Here is a 14,677-nt window from a genome sequence, read left to right as displayed (position 1 = left end):
CACTGGGTACACGAGCAACCCAGTCGATGTGGTTCCCCACAATAACAAAAGAAGAACTATCACTGGCTATTCAACAAATTAACCCTAACAAAGGACCAGTGATAGACGAAATCAGACAAAAAGACATCAAGAAACACTCAACTAACCTACTTCCAGTTATACAAAAACTGTCAATTAAAATCTTCGAAACGGGACACATACCTGACACACTAAAGACTGCGTTAATCATACCCATACACAAATATGGATAAAGAAACATTATAAATAATTACAGACTCGTCGCAATGTTGTCTGTAATCAACCAAATCATGGAGCGCATCATGCATCACAAATTCTCCACATACATTGAAAAATTTCAAATCACACCCCAAATACAATATGGCTTTTAAAAAAATCATACATGAAAAAAAAAACAGAAAGCACATCACACGTATAGGATCAGCGTACAGCAAAGAGGTACATGCAGCCTGTGGAGTGCCCCAAGGAGCTGTGCAATCTCCAATTCTATTTAACATATACACACACGACATAAGCCACCTTCCCCTAAAAAGTAAAATCTTCCAGTACGCAGACGACACGGCCATAGTATCCATTCACAACAACGCAAATATCGCTTACACAAATATGCAACAGGACATCAATCAAATCCTTAACTGGTTAACCGAAAACAGCACATATATAAACCCTGGAAAAACAAAGCTAATGATATTCAAAAACCCCAAACCCTGCCCATAGAAACTAATTATTTCACTAGCCGACATTCATCCTCCTATACACAAAGCGCAGAACCATAAAATCACAACCATCACACAGGCTAAACAACACGCTATCTCGGACTTCACTTCGATGCTGATCAAAGTTGGAATTGTCATACAAACTACCTACATACCAAGCTTAGAATAATAGCAAGTGAACTATACAGATTAAAAGACATTTCCCCAACCCACATAAAAATACTTATCTATAAAGCATTATGTGAAAACATTTTAAGATATGCAATCACATCATACGCATTCTGCGCAGACTACAGACTTAACAGGCTACAATGGTTGCAAGATAAAATGGTAAAACTGATATTCTGGGAACAACGCACTCTTATGCAGAAAGCACGGAGAAAACACAAAATATTTAAGGTGAAACATTTATGCGACTACACAGTCATGTTAAAACATTTCTACAGCCCAACCTATAGAGTAACCAGAACAAAATATCAAATAACAAGACCACAGTCAAGAAACTACATAACATATAAGTACAACAATCACGACGGCAAAGCCACCCGAAACTTCTACGTACCTGACATGATAAACAAACTGCCGTTCGACAACAGAAACCTAGGAACATAGAGAGAGCTGAAACAGGCGCTATATAAATATTATAGCTAGAATGAAAATTAGAACAATTCCTGTTCCCCCCCCACACACAAACCTATGGCAAATCCCCTCTTAAAAACCATCACTACAACAAGAACACAAAGAAACAAACACACCATGTCTAAATCTAACCCTATCTGCACAAAAAAAAAAAAAAAGTTAAACTGTAATAGCAGTCGAAGTCTTCCAAGCACGTACCAACAAACAGTAAAATCAACACCTGGCTTGCGACCAGTATAGAAACATAACCATGAAAACACCACCATCTATCACCTATTATCTTCCTCAGACAAGCCCTGCTAAGCTTCGAAGAAGAAAATTATTAACTTGCAAGTATCTGTTATTCACAATTGTAATGTGTTATAAATATTATATATATATATATATATATAATTATTACGGTATCTATGTATGAATTTATCTGAGACATAAAAAAAATTATTTAAGAATATTATTAACTTGTAAATATCTGTTATATAATTGTTAATCGTGCATATATAATAATTATTGTATCTATGTATGTAATTTATCTGAGACATAAAAAATAATAATAAAAAAATTAAATAAATATTATTATTATTATTATTATTATTATTATTATTATTATTATTATTACGTGACACCTCTAAGGATTCCAAGGACTCGTCTTGAGAGGACACTCCACTCCACACAGCTCACCGCCGTATGAGATCGTCGGTGAGCCGATCTCATACGGCGATCAATCCCAGATCAATCACTCCGTCAATTGATAAAGCCCATTGACGTTTTTCAGTCGATGAGCAAGTGACCACTCGCTCTTCCAACATTCCCACGTTGTTTTATTTTTAATTAACGTTACTTACTTTGATATATTTGGCCGTTATATAATAAATACTATAATTTTACTACTTTCAGTGATAATTGTTAACTTCCATAAGAAAAACTCTGACATTTATTTATTTTATTTATTTTTATTGTGCTTACATTAATTCCTAACATATCTGCAAGGCGTCCGTTAAGGTTAGTTACATTGCAAACATCTATAAAACGCAAGCAAAATGCAATATTGGTGCATTTTAAAACAATCTGAAAAGTAGAAAGGATTAAAATAGAAACAAAAGTACAATGTAACAAGAAAGGAGAGGCTGTAATCATCCATGGAAGATGTGAACACAGAGACGGACAATGTTTGGCGATATAACCTGTCAGAAGCACTTGACAAATTGCGTGTTTGTAGCACTGTTTCATGTAAGCCTACCGTGTGCCTTTCTTTCTGTGTACCTGTTATGAAGCTTGCAGATATGTTCAGAGACTTAGTATGACATTGATCTGACTGAGATTAATGTCCAAAGCAGCCCAGAAGCAGCAGGCGTTTGGGATATATTTGCTCTTTTAAATAACACACTACTATGCTTGACAAGTGTAGGTTATGTAGGGCGAACATAATTAAACTCTGTTTCCTCTTGGTAAATGGACACCAGAATGTACACTCCGTATTACCGTAAGTGGATAATATACAGGATTGTAAATTACCTGAACTTTTTTGCGTAATTCTTAATAAACACAGCTGAGTTGAATGCTGCATTTTGTTTTTCCAGACAAGTAACTTTTCAAAATTTCGTAATCTAGTTCGACTCTTTCCTTGTTTCACTTTTTTAAACTACTATTTGAGTTGTTAAGTTATTTGCTTCCCAAGTTAAGTACACAGTGTTTAGAAAAACCAAAGGTAAACCTACTTACGTAATGATAAAATTACGTTGACAGCTTCTGTGTCGTTATAATTCTTCTTTTTTTTCTTCTTTGGCACTACAGCCCCATGTAGGATCTTGGCCTTCCATTTCTGGGTTTCATAACTCGCTTCGAGGTGGGATCGTTACCCCCACTCGCAGTGTCGTCATAATTAGCTTGTTGAATTCCTTTGTACTGAAAATAGATTTGTATGTTTAGCAAAATGAATAAATAAAGTAAGCTTTAAAATAATGAAGGTAAGCAGGGGACAGGAAAAAATACAAATTATAGGAGGAAACCAATAAAGAAAACATATCATTATTAAATTTTGTAATTAATTATTATTTTCGACCAGTATACATTTTATAGCAATAATTGGGATATAATCACAATAAAAACGTTCTTTCTTTCTTTCTTAATTATCATCTTGTGTCCTGTGTCTGTAGATGCGTGTGTTCACTGGGCCGTTTTACCTGTTCTGGGGAGGAAAAACTCACTTTTCCGGTGGGAAAAAACTCCCACATCCATATGAGAACGGCTAACTCACCTTTCGTCGAAAGACACCAAATAAAAGTTCCTCACGTCACTGAGGGGAATTGAACCCAAGTCTTCGTCTATAACGACTGAGCTAATGAGACACAATAAAAAACTACCAAGTAAAATTGTTTTTGATTATTCTACTACTTTCTTAAGTAAGAGGGTGCGCTTGATTAGGAATAAAATATTTATAATTGAAGATCAGACATTAGAAGAATGATTTTAGTTCATAAATGGACATTGATAGAATTGTTGTTAAACCGGATGCATATCGTATTCAATCATGCAGGCATTGATTGTGGATCCGTGTTATGTCATGTCTATTAAAACCTAGTTCGATTATTTTAGATCCCATAGGCAGGCAGTCCAGAGCTGGTTTAAGATTTTGACTTTTGGACCGTGTTGGACATTACTTAAAGCTGTGAATATTTCCTAAAGATGAAAGACATAAGAAAGTTCCTGATAAAGTGGATAAGAACCTTGCAGAATATTTAAATACAATTTTACATGTTAAATTTGGTTTTATATCGGAATAATTGTTTTGAATAATTAACTTTTATAATCATTGTTCTTATTTTATTAAAATACTAAGTCATAAAAGTAAATAATAGAATTCAATTACTATTTTAAAATTAATAATAATAATAATAATAATAATAATAATAATAATAATAATAATAATAATAATAATTTGCAAATAGTGCGTCACAGAAAGACACCAAAATAAATCTTAAGGATGGATGTGACGTCTTGCGCAATGAAAAAAATATATTTCAGTTTTTATCGACGGAACAGTGAAAATATTTATTTGGAAGGCCAGCATGCCATTCACAGTAGGTAAATCCATGCTTTCTCACAAAATCTGGTGCTCTTGACGGTTAAGAAATGATTGATGATCCGAGAAGTTGCGTTTACAGTACCTCATTGCTTTATGTGTGTGTTGAAGTCTCCTATTGACTCTGTCTCGTTAAACCTACAAGGATTTGACACCGCATTGCGTTCTAGTTTACTAAACTTTGCTGCAAAAGATGTTTAAGTTAATTACAAGCGGCTCGCTTTTATTTAAATAACACTTTATTCTGCATTCAGAGAAGAACATGCGGAAAGTGAAATGTGTTTCTAGTGGCTTTCTGCTAAATACGTAAAGCACTGAGAGAAGTGCTTTGTAACTAGGACAAGTAAGTGCTTCGGCGTTCAATGGATAAAATCTGTTTGTACATATTGCAGATGTTTATTATTATATGAAGGTTGCTTTATATTAAAGGGATGTTTAATATACATTTTCAAGAGAAGATTTCAATTAAGAACAAGTAAAAATCCAACAACTCAACGAAAAACCAAATAATCATTATTTAAAATAAGGGGATATCAAATCCCACATTGTTTCAAAACCGAATAAGAAACTCAAAGATCGGTATCAAAGAATTTCAAGCCAAATATAGTAACTATAAAAGTATCGGCGACTACTAGCGTAAACTAAAGCACGTAATCCAAGTGCGTAGTACAAACTAGGGCAACCCGTAGCAAAGGTCGGGAAAGTTCTGATCGCTATTCTTAGTATTTCCCATAATATAAAACCCGTCTCCTAGGAGATGGTTTCACATTATGGAAACAGAACTTTCCCCACCTTTGCTACGAGTTGCCCTAGTTTGTATTACGTGCTTGGACTACGTACTAATTTTTAATCAAATGGAACTCGTTCCCAAATAAGAGGATCTCTGGCTTAGGCAAGTAAGAGTTTTGTTGTCTTGTTTGTTTGTTTGTTTTTCCAGAAAGTCTAATAACTTTTAACTATATATCTGTCCGTAACGACCATATTCGTTGGTTGCAAGATCTGGGCATGAATTGGTCTAGGGAACGAAGCATCTTTACAACGACTTTTCAACTGAATGTGATTAGCTTGTCTCACATGGAGGGGAAGTTTCTTTCCAAATTTGAGGGTTTCCAACTTCCAAAACGGACAATTGGCCTCAGAATTTAAACATCCGCACTTAAAAGACTTAATTCGTTGGCCTTACAGTGTTAGTTGATTGGGTCAGTAGTAAAACCAAACAACCAAGTTGCCATTTTGTGATCCTATACAAGTTAGGATTTAGAATCACGAGATAACAGCTGTATTTTCGTCCTGATGCCGTGAAAATGATAAATAGCCTGAGTTCAGCTATTTTTGACTGCTTAAGATGCCCATTGATTTCCAAAAGTTTCTTAGGGGTAAAGAGCTTCGACTACTCCCTTGAAGGAAAAAGGACATTGGATCATGATTTGTTTTATGCATAGTTAGGTAACATAAACTTGATAACATAAACTCTCTATTCTCTTACTCACACACACACACACACACACACACACACACACACACACACACACACACACACACACACACACACACACACACACACACACACACACACACACACACACACACACACACACACACACGCACGCACGCACGCACGCACGCACGCACGCACGCACACACACACACACACACACACACACACAAATTTTGTCAACTGTGTTGGGTTATTTTGGAATCAATGCAAAAGAAAACCATACTTTCCTGAAGGAAGGAAGCTTCCACCACATCATACGAATGAGACCAGCTAATTCTCCATGAGTTGAAAAGTCGAAGTCTTTACGGAAATGGCTTCTTTTATTTCTTACTTTGCATTGGATATGTAAATCACGAGCAATTGCAACAATAACAACAGTTCGAATCAATTTCTCCTCATCCTGTTCTTTTTATTCCATCTCCTTACATCCTCTGGAAGAATCTCCTCACATTGTGATCCGCAAGGACTGCAATATTCAGCTGCTCAAAACTAAACATTAGCAGCCTCCTGTATCTTTCATAATCAGCCATACAAGGCATTACTGTACTCTCATGTAAGAATTTATAAAAATTAATGTATGCAGTTGTGTCACTAACCAAATTCACTGTTTTCCAGGTGATTCTAAAACTGGTATTAAAATCTCGTCAACATAGATTGTTAAAATTGTCGAGCAACGGAAGAACATTGATCCGTTTCAGGAGAGGAATATGTCCTTCCCTGAAACGGAGGGACATTTCTCCTGCTTCTCCTTGTGGAAAGGACTCACATCATGAGAAGGCGGTGTTGACAATTGTTTTCTAGGAAATGTATTTGAGTTCACTGTCACCTGAAGATAGCATTTCGCCTCGAAACACATTTCTTGTTCGCATTTTTGTACTGTACGCTAGTTATCAAAGGGAAGAAGGGCTGACAATGTAAAGCCTCTCACCAGCAACATTTATGAGTAGGAACACAACACTTTGACAGACTGCCCTAGTATATATAAATTTTTCTTGACGATCTTTCATATCGAAGACCACCGAGAACATATAAATTATCGGAATGACGCCTAGTTATGTATTTCAACCACACAGTAGTAAAGATTATTTTATTTGATTAATTATTATATATAAAATTAATAGGTGTTTTAATATAATTAGATTAATATATTATATTATTATTTAATATATTAATCTAATATATTATAATTATATTATAATATTATAATATATTAATATAATTTTAATATAATATAAATATAGTTTAATGAAAAATTATTACACGCAATTAATAATTAAATAATATTAAAATTATTAAATTGTAAATGATATTAAAATTATTAAAGTGTTAGAATAATGATAATACAGGTTGAATCAAATTGATACGGATTACTAATATTCATTGAAAAAAAAAAAAGTGTTCCCAGTTATCTTTTCAGGGATTTAGGCACGGTAGCATGTTTTGGCATCATTCCAAATTTTCTTCAGTCATTCCTGACTTCTGTAACCTCCACTTGGACTACTGAAGTATCTTTTTGGGTAATCTCGAAATTCCCATTCTTTCAATATGTATTTTTAATTAATTTCTCTCTATATTTGTATATTTTACATAATATCTAAAAATAATAGAAACTATAGAAATAGAATATATTCACTTTCTACTCTCTTTCTATTTTTTTTTTACTTCTGCAGATTTTATAATTCACTTCCGTACAATAGAAAGGATCTTTCCAAGAAGAAAGAATCATCTTGTACGTTTTTGTTTGCTTGATTAGGTTTGAAAATACTATTGTTCATCCCTGTTATCTGTAGGAAGTTTGGAATTTTAGTATCAATGCCAGCTTCTTTTGTATATGATATAGCGCCTTTGTGGTATTGGAAAGAGTTATTTTGTTCTAAAATTGTATTTTCAATAATGATTTTACTTATGAATGAAGATATTTTTAAAAGCCATGATTTCGTTTTAACTTTTGATATTTGCCTTGCAATTTGGTTTACAAATTGTGTTTAAGGAAAATATTAATCCATGGAATTCATCTTCATTTCTTGCTATGATTATATCGTTATCTACAAACCTAAATCGTATTAAGTATGGTTCTATGATCGAGTTTAAATGCTGGGTTTATATTTTCTTTCCTCTCTTTACTATTTCATCTATAGAGTTATTAAATAAAATGGTGATATTGGGTATACTTTTCAGACTCCTTTGTTCATTGGTTTCATTCTACAACTTTCTCACTGATTACTATAGCTATTTAGTTGTTTTGATACATCTAGTCATAAGTTGAGAACAGTTGATTTGGAATGTGTAATATCTTAAATATGATCTATAGTTTGTTCCTCATGACTTTGTTAAAGGCTCCCGCTCATCTACAAATGCTGTGTGTGTGTGTGTGTGTGTGTGTGTGTGTGTGTGTGTGTGTGTGTGTGTGTGTGTGTGTGTGTGTGTGTGTGTGTGTGTGTGTGTGTGTGTGTGTGTGTGTGTGTGTGTGTGTGTGTGTGTCTTTCCATGTTGAATCCATAATGCATTTCATTTACATTATTAATGCAAACCATGTTCAGTAAATGACAGTCCTTTTCGGATGCCATTTTATTCTTCACAAAGTTTATATTCTACATGTGATTAGTTTTGACGTTAATATTCGTATAATATAAGCTGTATATTATACGTGTAATATAATTCGTTTAATATAAGCTGTATATTATACGTGTAATATAATTCGTTTAATATAAGCTGTATTTAGGAGAGTTATTTCTCTATAGTTTTCACAGTTATACTTATCGCCTTTTCATGTATATCAAAATGATAATAGTCTTATTTTAATCTTTAAGAAAAAAATATAAATAAAAATAACGATTATTTTAAATAAAAACGGAATATTTGTTTAATTTTTACTAAACTTATAAATGTTTAAGAGAGACACCATATATCTTTCTAAATAAATATAAATGATATCACACTGCTTATCAAATCAGTAGGCTGTTACCCTCCTGCCATGATCAGAGTTTATAGTGCTATATTACCCCTTCCATACATTTTCTTCTACAGCACAATCAGTAACAGAAAGGGTGATTAATACCCTTGGAGGGTAATGGATGCAATGCTGTTCCAATGAAGTTTAACTGAGGCTCGGCTGTTGCTGTTATCCCCTGGGGCGCTGAGATTCGAGAGTTTTGAGTTCGCTCTCTTAAGGTTTTTGCCTTAAGGGAGCAATTTGAGTCTCCGGGGAAAGTGTTCTCCGGCACAGCACGGAATATGAGTGGTTCTGCTCGGTGGTGGTGTGTGGGTGGAAAGTCATCACTGAGTGAAGCCAACGCTCAGATGGACGGTCTTTTGCCCACGATTGAGTGGCCTAGGGATCTTCCGAATTTTTAGAGACGGCTTTACCTTAACATATGGCAATCCTATAGCCAATGAAGTTCTAACTGAGGCTCGGCTGTTGCTGTTACCCCCTGGGGCGCCGAGATTCGAGAGTTTGAATACGCTCTCTTAAGGGTCTTAATAGAGCAATTCGAGTCTCCGGGGAAAGTGTTCTCCGGCACTGCCCACTGTGGGGCTTTGTCGGTGAATGCTTTTCTTCAGAATATGAGCGGTTCTTCTCGGTGGTGGTGTGTGGGTGGAAAGCCATCACTGAGTGGAGCCAACGCTGAGATGGACGGTCTTTCGCCCACGATTGAGTGGCCTATGGATCGTCCGAATTTTTAAAGAGGGCGTTACCTTAACATATGGCAATGCTGTAGCCAATGAAGTTCTAACTGAGGCTGCTATTATCAGTGCTTTAATAGCTCAATAACACCTTATCCCTACACTGTCCTTCACAGATAACGGGGAAAATGAAAAGCATTCTTGCTTCACTCCTTTAAGCCAGTCCTTATAAGGACAATCACTAACAGGTTAATTGAAGAGAATTGGTCGTGAGATGCGGTGATTAATACCTTTGGAGGGTAATGGACGGCAATGCTGTAGCCAATGAAGTTCTAACTGAGGCTCGGCTGTTACCCTCCTGCCATGATCAGAGCTTTAATAGCTCAATAACACCTTATTCCAACAATGTCCTCTACAGATAACGGTGAAGATGAAAAGCATTCTTGCTTCGCCCGTTTAAGCCAGTCCTTATAAGGACAACAACTAACATGCCTTCTCGTAATAGACTTCGGTATCTGTCTGAAAATGATCAGTCTACGATCGTAGTGCGTAAAGTAGTTTTTTTAAGTAGTGAAGATAAACATGCAAGCTGTAGATCACTTTCTTCAATACATGTACCAGGTAGTTCTATTTGAAAGGATTGTCGTAGTATGGTCCATTTTATTGAAAGACAGCATGAAGCGTATCCTCAAAGAGCTACAGCAATAACCATAGCCTCAACATGCTGCAGTACACACTTCCAGCTACTGTTTTGTTTAAAAAAAATCGTGTATAGTCTTAATCACATATATCAAAACATAAAGTAATTTTAAACTATCCATTGAATGGGTGGATATTCAAAATTTTATTTTTCATCTGTTACTTTTACTGACATGATAACAGTATTCGTCACTGAAACACACGTTCTTTACAGAAATTCTGCATCGTATTCGATGTAGCACAAAATATACAGGTTTATGTTGTCCATACTCTCCAGACGGGTACAACACACGGGTCTCTCGACGGGTTGACCTCTTTGGATTGAGTATGGAAGACTATCGGAATTAAAGAACTTTTTATTCACTCGATACGAACCTTTCCCACACAGATGCAACTGGTCTTCTGAAATTGTTGGAGGATTGTTCATACTTCTCTTCTAAATGCTCTCCGAAGAGTGAAAATATAATTTGTGGAATGAAACTCCAAGTTTCAAAAAGCACTCTCTTGTATAGGTAAAATGTGCCTAAAATGGGTTGAAAAATAATTTTAATAACAAAAGAATTGTTATATTTACAGATTTTCTCTGTTAATTTGGAGATAGGCAATAATCTTTATTGCCTATGGAAGTCGTGTATGTTAAACACAAAATTACTAGAAAATTACCCTATAATTATCCTTGAAGTGATGCATATGAAATAAGTATATTAGCCAGTTTCATAAGAAGACGCTCCCCCAGAAATTTGGAGTTTCTCCACAGAATTAACAAAAATAGACATTGAACACAAACAGTTAATGATACAATAGTCCTCAGAAATATGTGGTTTCGAATGCCGTCTGTGACGCGAAGAATCTTCATCAAGGCTTTTCAAGTTAGGCAGTCTCACATGGAGGTGGCACGATTTTTCATTCTGCAAAACATGCAAGCTGGCCAGAAGAATGCACACAATTCACAAATGTAGTACATCGATCACATAGCCAAGTTGTTTCGGCAGGAAATTAAAACAACCAGCCAACTAACTTGCCATATGGTTTTAGCTGGTCCTGCATTAATTTTAAAATAATTAATTTCCCCTTTATTAATTAGACTACGCTTCTCAAGCTTTATCTGGAGGAATTTAGATTGAATTTCCACAATGTCCAATTACCTTTTCGATCCGCTAGCGGAGGAAATATTATAATTGAGCGAAGGCGCAAAATATATTCTATATTCAGATATACTCTAAACAATCAGAAGAAGCAACAGATGTAGAACAGCAGGCAATCCATGGAACAAAATATCCAATAATGAATTTGCATGACACAGTAAATTAACAACCTATTATGAACACTATAATATAATATAATATAATATAATAGTCCTTATAAGGACTGGCTTAAAGGGGCGAAGCAAGAATGCTTTTCATCTTCCCCGTTATCTGTAGAGGACAGTGTATGGATAAGGTGTTATTGAGCAATTAAAGCTCTGATCATGGCAGGAGGATAACAGCAATAGCCGAGCCTCAGTTAGAACTTCATTGGCTACAGCACTGCCATCCATTACCCTCCAAGGGTATTGGATTGAATGAATCAATCACCGCATCTCACGGTCGATTGATCATAATATAATAGTCCTTATAAGGACTGGCTTAAAGGGGCGAAGCAAGAATGCTTTTCATCTTCCCCGTTATCTGTAGAGGACAGTGTAGGAATAAGGTGGTATTGAGCTATTAAAGCTTTGATCATGGCAGGAGGGTAACAGCAATAGCCGAGCCTCAGTTAGAACTTCACTGGCTACAGTATTGCCATCCATTACCCTCCAAGGGTATTGGATTGAATGAATCAATCACCGCATCTCACGGTCGATTGATTCCAGTCCATAATATAATAGACACGAACTGTAATATTTATTATTTTTTACTATATAAAAATATAGAAGGTGTCGGAAAATATATCTTAAATTGTGAAATTTAAATTATTTAAAATTTAAATAATATTTAAATTATTTAAAAATAACTATAATTATTTATTTAATTTTATATTTTATTATTATTAATAATTAAAATTTTAATAACATAGTATGTGAAATATTACTGCTCAGTTTTAAAATCGCTTAGTGAATAATGAATTTTATAATGAATTTCATAATTACAAAAAGTAATTATGAATTAATTAAAATCTTTTATTCAACAGTGGTTTTCGCGTAAAATTCATTTCATGAATTTTACAAGAATGAACATTTTGGAATGAGATTTTTATTGTATGGAGGATTTATTATATTATATTTTATTATATTATAGGATATTTATTAATATATTTTAGGAGTATTATACAGTAAACCTACAATATCTTAGTGTTCGGTTACATAATGTCACCACATAAGTTGAAATTAATTTTCCATGCCTGAGGTGCACTCAAAAAAAGAGTTCTTTTACAGTATAATTCTTTAAATGTCAAACAGAGGAAAGAGATAAAAATAGGATCTTTGCTAGAATCCATATGCAATTGAACTGCAAACTTACTTATTGAACCAACTTCTCATTTTATTCCTTCATTCCATCTACTGCTATATTCGGAACATCCTTTCCTATTCCGTTTTCTCCAATGAATGAATCCGCAGAAATAAATTAACAGAGTTCTTGTTTCCCTTGACATAAAAGGCGCTTTTCATAGGTTTTCAGTCCCTCAATCCTACACAGGTTTTCTCCTGTGTAGGATTGAGGAACTGATATTAAATTAAATAAAATGTAAACAAAACAAACAATTATGCAGTCCACTAGGAGTACCATGACAGGGCTGCTGCGTACAACTCCAACTCGTGTATGAACTGCTTGCTGAAGAGTTTTCCATAATTGGACAGGGCAGTTGGAGGGAGTGATGAATCACCATACACATTTTACATATTAGATGAACTTGTACGGTTAAGTGATATTCCATACACAAAATATTCGCATTCCGAAACATTTTGTTTCCTACTATGTGGTTTTTCTATTGGGCATTATCAAGTTGACTATCAATATGATAATGCACCATATCATAGTGAAAGAGTCATAATGATATTGCATGAGGAAACGAAAATGCAAGGTTAGATAACCAATATGAGTCCACTCTAGAACACCTTTGCGAGTAGATAAAACGGAAAAAATGTTAATGAATGGAACCTTTGTATCCCCCGTCATTAACACTGATGGGAAATTTACCGAAAACAGTGATTTTATAATTGTGAATTCAAATTTATGAAAATAAATTATTTCTCGAGTATTAAAGTGTCCATATGGTTTTTGCACCATAGTTTACATACGGTAAATACTATGGGACAGAATGTTTTATAGGGAAAAATTAATGGACGTATATCTTAGTTTTAATTGTTATCTTCAAAGAATAATATTACTATAATGGTGGCATGCAGTGATGGAAGGTAACCCTCCGTTATTCCCTGAATCCCCGATGGGTGTGTTTGAAAACGCCACCAAATGTCATCGTTGTTTTCAGTTCTCTATGAACAGTCTTAAAAATCGCCTTTCCTTTGAAAGCCCTTATCACTCTGAAAGAAGAAATTAGAGGGATGATTCTGGTAAATACGACACTCATGGCATAGTTGGAGAGATTTTTGTCCAGAAGACCGTTTGTGAGATTGTTTGCAATGAAATACATTGAGAAGGCGAGAAAACGGTTTTTATTAGAATAACCTTTAGGTCCGCAACGTATACATACCTGTGTGTAAGAGGGTTATGCTATGAATTAAATATGTTGATTTCTAATAACAGTAAAATATCTTATATTATTACTGTACCTGATATCTGAACAGACAGTGAGTCGAATGGTTTTCACTGTGCAACTATAATTTTCCTACAGACAACCTCCTACTATTTTAGATCATCCTTTCTATATAATTTTAACATAAGTACCCAAAATATGATTTGAGAAAGATTTTTTTTTTGCTTAATGTACATTCTTTCTGTATTATTACATAAAATAGCCACTGTTTGATCAACAACTTGTTCGTTTAGTGTTAAAATAGGTAACATAAGACAAATGCTTTTTTTTTCTTCTAAGTATGTGATTCAAGGAAATATATGTACTATTTTCATTTGATTATATATGTGACGGTTGTTTTTAGTCTGTTTTCTCTTATATTTCCAGATATTGAAGTATGGCGTTTCGCATTTTGTGAAATGCGTTCCTTTACATCATTCCTCTTCTTTATTTTACGGAACGTACTGTGTTTATATGCTGCGGTATCGAGATCTTCCATGAAGAATGTGCTAATTATGAGTTCCTTACCATACTGCTGAGGGAAATAACTTGGTGAAATTTGAAAGCTACACAAACTGCTTTCTGTTTTTTTTTCTTACAAAACAGACTTCATTTCCCTTTAGTTTTGATAATATTCAGATCTCCACACTGGTGTCAATTCTCTTCTTGATT

At 34.5% G+C, this 14,677-nt stretch overlaps 1 long non-coding RNA gene across 1 annotated transcript in view; it reads right to left on the bottom strand.

Moving 5' to 3' along the window:
- Positions 1–14,677, bottom strand: part of LOC150101857 (uncharacterized) — a 243,031-nt gene that overhangs the window by 64,415 nt on the left and 163,939 nt on the right. Inside the window, exon 2 of the long non-coding RNA XR_016549077.1 lies at positions 3,093–3,275. This is a non-coding gene — a long non-coding RNA (uncharacterized LOC150101857). The remainder of the gene's footprint in view (positions 1–3,092; positions 3,276–14,677) is intronic.

Source organism: Typopeltis vanoorti, chromosome 11, assembly GCF_054136105.1.
Source record: "Typopeltis vanoorti isolate ZY-2024b chromosome 11, IOZ_Tvanoo_1.0, whole genome shotgun sequence".
Classification (NCBI taxonomy): domain Eukaryota; kingdom Metazoa; phylum Arthropoda; class Arachnida; order Uropygi; family Thelyphonidae; genus Typopeltis; species Typopeltis vanoorti.
This window is presented reverse-complemented; position numbering and strand designations above follow the sequence as displayed.